Here is a 6,000-nt window from a genome sequence, read left to right on the forward strand (position 1 = left end):
ATACTGGCTGGGTGTGTGACAATTAGGAAAAGGGGCTGCACAGGAGCAGGGTGCTCCTGAGCGGGTCGCTGGCTACCTTCAGGAGTTTGCTGGCCCTGGGAAGGGCAGTCTCTTTTCTCATCTGTAAGGCCCCCAAATGCCAGAGCATCCAGAATTTGAAATAGGAAAATGTAGTTAATAGAGCCGGCCCTGTGATGAAAGGTGCCAAACAGACAAAAATGTAATCTAAGAAAACACAGAACAGGCAGAAACGTTGGAAAACTGACAAACCCACCGTGGCCTTGGAGGAAAGGGAAGAGTTACTGGCAGGCAGAGAGGGTGGGACTGCAGGAAGGACAGGTGGGCTTGCATCTCAGCCGGCAACTGGGGACACCTGGCGGAGGCAGCGCAGCCTCTCACCTGGAGGGAGAGATGGGTGGACAGAGGAGGCCCAGGAAGGTTACTGGAAGTGGCAGGTGAGAGAGAAGACGTGAGAAACAGCTGTGACAGCGAGGTCACAGCATGGCTGTGGCACGGGGGCCCAAAATACCTGTGCTGTGCCGCTCACACCTGTGTTCTTACTCCTGCACATAAGAACAGCACAGGGAGGCCCGGGGGACACGTGAGGAGCGTGTGTTCGACACCGATCTCGTACACGGCCCGTCATCCCCATCTGTGTAAGTCCTCAAACATCTCATTAAATTTGTTCCTATGAACAGCTGGAAAAGCCAAAGCAAAACCAGCGAGCACCCAAGAATCCTCTTGGCCTAGGGGAACAGTCTGTGATTTCATCAGAATTAAAAATAGGTAACCCTCGTTCTCTTTTAAAAAAATTTGTTTCTCGGTAGGATTTCAACCCCCTTAGTCCTACTCCGCCAGCATCACAATCGTGAGCACTTTAAGGAGCTCCTTGTCACTATTCAAACGTCACTGCACTGTGGTGCTCTCGAAAGTGGTCAGGTGAAGGACACACTTGAGGGTTGTCATTAGCACCCACGCCACGGCCGCGGTGGTGGGAGAAGCCCACGTTTACAGGTGAGTCGCGTCTTCCTTTGAAGGTGCTGCCGCGTAGTCATCTTTAGCCATCAGCATGTACGTTGACTCCATCCCGCGTCGAAACTGGAGGGTAACGAGGGCAGGTGGCAGGAGGCCATGCTGGCCTCGCCCCAAACTCCCAGACCCCTGCTCTCAGTGGTACTTGGCTGAAACAAGAGCACGATACTTGAAGGATTATGGTTGAATCTTGGAGCCGACCCGTACTGAGCTTCGTCAGCACCAAAGCAGCTTCTCGTTGAGTCTGATGACGTCACTGACGAAACTGTCCGCGCCGATGAAGTCACCCGCGATGACGTTGGTGCACCGTGAGCCCGGCCCCGGGCACTGCGCTCGGACCCAGGTGCTCAGGTATGGCACTTCGGGCACCGTCATCTTCTGCAGGGACTCACACGGATGCACCAGGATGTATTCCAGGTTCTCCGTAAGGTTGATGCCAGCCACAAACAACCCGCCTGAAATAAGGAAGTGGCAGAGCAATTATGCGACACACGCACGCTGCTGCATATGTCCCGTCTCACACTGCCACCGTCACCCGCCTGTCTTCCCCATTACCCATTTCAGAAGTTAGAATTCTGACGGCACAATGCTCAGCAGAGGCCTCATATTATGCAGAGACTTTCCTTCAGAAATACTCTATATTGTCAGTTGGGTTGAACGTTTTAATTTTGGATCTGGGTGAGTGGTAGTGCAGCCTTCAGGTAACTTCTTCAACTGTATTCAATCAGAGTTGTCAGTGGATGTCTTTGTCACCTAGGTGGAGGGTCATTCAGCAGTGTCTGGCTGAGGTGGGTTTCTTGTTGGGATTCATGATCTGCTGTCAGTCAGTGCATAGATGTATACTTTTGTAGCAGTTCCTGGTAGGTCTGTAAAGGGCCACAGGCTCAGCTGAGCCGGAACTATGCCTATGTGAATGATTCCTCCAGCACCTGTCTGGAGGAATGCTGTAAAAACAGAAAGCTGCTATTCAATAACTGTTGAGACCAATGTGAGCCAACAAGCTTTCACCTGAGCCTAGCAGAACTATCGAGGCCTGACTTGGGGAGTGAGTGCTGCCTATGTTCAGATGTTGTGTCTCAGTCCTTCCATCTGTCCTAGTCTCCAGACAGCCTGCACCTTGGTCCCACCTGCATCTGAATGAACATTGCAGAATGCAGTCAGTGCCTTTAGGCAAAGGGACTCAGATTCTCTGGGTCCAGCATAGGAGTCTAGGCTCCAGTTAGCTGGGATTTGGGCCCTACCAGCACCTATGCTACCATGTGTCGTGTTGCAGGGGAGGCAGGAATTCTGTCATGTTAACTGTGGGCTGTGCAGGCACCCATGGGCTCAGCCTGCATGGGCCACGCCAGGCAGACAGTGATTGTGGGGATCTGCTACACTCCAGAGGATTTTCTGCTCAGCCAGTCTGCCTTCTTGCCTGGGGAGAAGGGTGTTGAGTGAGTTCAGAGGCTGGGGTTTAGGTTACTCTGTCTGTCCTAGGCTCCAAGCTGCCTGTGTCCTGGCCTTGCTGGTGCCTATGTGAGCACTGTACAATGCAGGAAGCTCCTCCAGACGAAGGGATCCAAACTTGCCCCTTATAGTTCAGGGGTCTAGGCTCCAAATGGCTGGGATTCCAGTAGCCATGTAAGTATGTGGATGGCCCTGGAGGGAAGTGAGGTGTCCCCCATGGATTTGTCACCCTACTTCCCCTGGATGCAAAGGATTACTCAAAGCCCATCTCTTCTGACCCGTGAGAGACCACAAAGTGGTTAATCTTCCCAGGACGCTCAAGCGAGAGGCATCCCTTCCTTGGGAAATTAACCCCGAATTGGGGTTCTCTTCCTGCATTTATTTTCCAGGCCAGGAAGTTACAGGAAGAGAACATAGGTGGGGTTATAGTTTAACAATATAGGTAGGCTGGTAACTTTCAGTGAAACAAATCTGATGACATCCCAGTAAGGCAAATAAGTGGCCCAATCAACAAAAGCTTGATCTTAGCAAACATACCTTCTTACAGCAATTTCTCAGTATCTTTACATAACAATCAGTAACTGATCTGTCCTTGAGCCAGCAACCTTGCTGTGCCACAAATCTTTATCTTACAATGGAGACTTCGTAGCCTGAGGAAAATTTCCAGTCCTCTTCAAGGTCAATATTGGAAACTGCAAGGCTTTGAAAAACCAGGACCTGTGATGTACATTTGCTTTAAGAATCCTCTACAGTGGGCTTTTGCAAAGTTATCCATTGGCCATGTGGGCACCCATGGCCTGAGTCCCCATGGGTCACACAAGGCAGACTGTGAATGTGGGGACCTGCTGAATTCCAGCAGACTTTCTGCTCAGTCAGTCTGCCTGCTCACCTTGGGTGGAGGAGTACTGAGTGATTTCAGTCTCTAGGGTCTCAGTTTTTCTGTCTGCCCTAGGCTCCATGCAGCTTATGCCTTGGTCCTGCTAACACCTGAGAACTATAGAATGTAAACAGTGTCTCCAGACAAAGAGACTCAGGCACACTCAACCCAGCACAGGGGTCCAGCTACCATGTACCTAGGATCACGGACCTGCTGGTGTCACTCATGTGACCATGTGGAGGGTCATAGTGAGAGCCATGGCTGCTACTAGTTCAGCTATGGGCCATGGGTCACTTCTTGATTCAGCTGCTGCAGGCTTTGCAAGGCTGGCCACAAATGTGCAGAACCACTCCACTTTAGTGCATTTCCCACTCAGCATGTCTGTCTGCCCACCTGGGAAGTAGAGAGCAAGTGCTGAATGAGTTCAGATCCAAAACTATTTGGAGACTACCCCAAGTAGGCGATCACTGGCATTTGTGGTTGTCATGGGAATTGTTGATGTCTTTTCCAGCTTACCTTCTCTCTACCTGGTTCAAGGCCAGAATACTGCAGTGTGGCTGAGGCTGGATGCCCTGTTCTTCTTTCTGTGGTTCCATTTCTTCCTTCCACATTTCACAAGGATCTCTTCACTCTTTGTGAAATTTACGCTAAGTGAAATAATCCAGGCACCAGAAAGAGAAATACCACATGTCCTCACTCATGAATGGGATCTACAAAACAAATAAATAAATAAGTAGTAAAAATACAACAATCACAATAAAGAACTTTCAAAAGGAGAGAACATAACTGTGGTTACTAGGGGTGGAAATGTGGGAGTGGGAGAAAGATTAGTGAGAAAGTGGAAAAGGGTCACAAAGAATGATGAATGTACTAGTTATCCTGATTTGATCATCACATAGGTACATAGGTACTGATATCAATCTGTTTCCCACAAATATGTGTAATCAGTTATATTTCAATAGCGAAAAAAATATGAACATAAACAACAAAAAATAAAATAAAGTTAAAAAGCCCAGGGTCTCTGACAGCTCAACTGCTGAAATTTACCAAAAATTTAAAAACGTAAAATGCCAGTTCTTCTCACTTTTTTTTTTTCAAATTGAGAAGGAAGAAGTACTTTAAAATCATTCTATAATGCTAGAATTATTCTAATAACAAAGCCATAGAAGGACAAAACAACAACAAAAACAACTAAAATTACACACTAGTTACCTAACCTAGTGAATGTAGAGGCAAAAACTATCAACAAGATGTTAGCATGTTAGCAAATTAGATTCAACAGAACATTAAAAAGATTATTTAATGTGATCAACTGGAATTTATCCCAGGGATGCAAAGATGATTAAACACATGCAAATCAATAAACATGATTCATCACATTATCAGAATTAAAACACAAAACTATAATTATTTTGATAGGTGCCAAAAAAATCTTGTGATAAAATTAAACAATTTTTATGATTAAAAACTACAAACAAATTAGATGTAGGAGAAATGTGCTTTCGTATAATTAAAGCCATATATGACAAAGTCACAAATAATATCACTCTGAGTAAAGAAAAGTTACAGTTACTTTACTTAGATTTAAAGCAAGACAAAAATGCTATTCAACATTTTCCTGGATAGCCAGAACAATTAGCAAAGAGGAAGAAATTAAAGGCATCCGAACTTAAAAAAAAAAAAAAAAAAGTTAAACTTTTTCTCATTCCAGATAATACTGTCTTACATATAAAAATCTTAAATACTGCACCCCTGAACTGTGAGATATAATAAATAAAGTTAGTAAAATTGGAGCACACAAAACTAACATACACGACATAGTAACATCTTTATACTCTAGTTAACTATCTGGAAAAACAAGGACAAGAACACAACTATATTTATAGTGGTACAAAAAGGCTAGGAAGATATAACCAAAGAGCTAATAGATCTATACAATAAAAAAACATAAAACATTGATGAAGAAAATTTAGAAAGACTCAAAAATCAAAAGATAGTTTGTGTCTGTGGATTGTAAAACTAAATATTGTTCAAAAATCCACACTGCCCAAAGCAATGTAGACATAAATGCAATGTCTATCAAAATATCAAAGAAATTTCTCAGAAAAACAGAAAAAAAAAAGTCCTAAAATTTGTATAATCCCCCCAATAAAACCGAAAAAGAAAAGCAATCTTTAACAAAAAGAACAAAGTGGAGGGGTTACCTCACCTTACTTTAAAATATACTACAAAGCTATAGTAACCAAAACAGAAATGGACTAGTATTAAAACAAAACAAGGAAACAAAACATGAGACAGTATGGAGAGACTCAAAATAAACTTATTCATAGCCATATGATTTTTGACAAAGGTGCCAAGGACACACAATGGGAAAGAAGTACTGACAAATGTGTTGGATATCTACCTGCAGAAAAAAATTAGACCCCTGTTTGTGACCTTCTATGAAAACTGACTCAAAGTAGATAAAAACTTAAGTGTAAGACTATGAACTATAAAAATATTACAAGACAATGCAGGGCTGTGCCATAAAGTCTTGAAGAAAATTCATGACATCAGGCTGAGTAATGATTTCAGGGATGCGTCTAAAAGCAGAGGCAACAAAAATTATAATAAACAATTGGGATTACATCAAACTAAACTAG

Source organism: Cynocephalus volans, unplaced genomic scaffold (assembly GCF_027409185.1).
Source record: "Cynocephalus volans isolate mCynVol1 unplaced genomic scaffold, mCynVol1.pri scaffold_35, whole genome shotgun sequence".
In the NCBI taxonomy this organism is placed as follows: domain Eukaryota; kingdom Metazoa; phylum Chordata; class Mammalia; order Dermoptera; family Cynocephalidae; genus Cynocephalus; species Cynocephalus volans.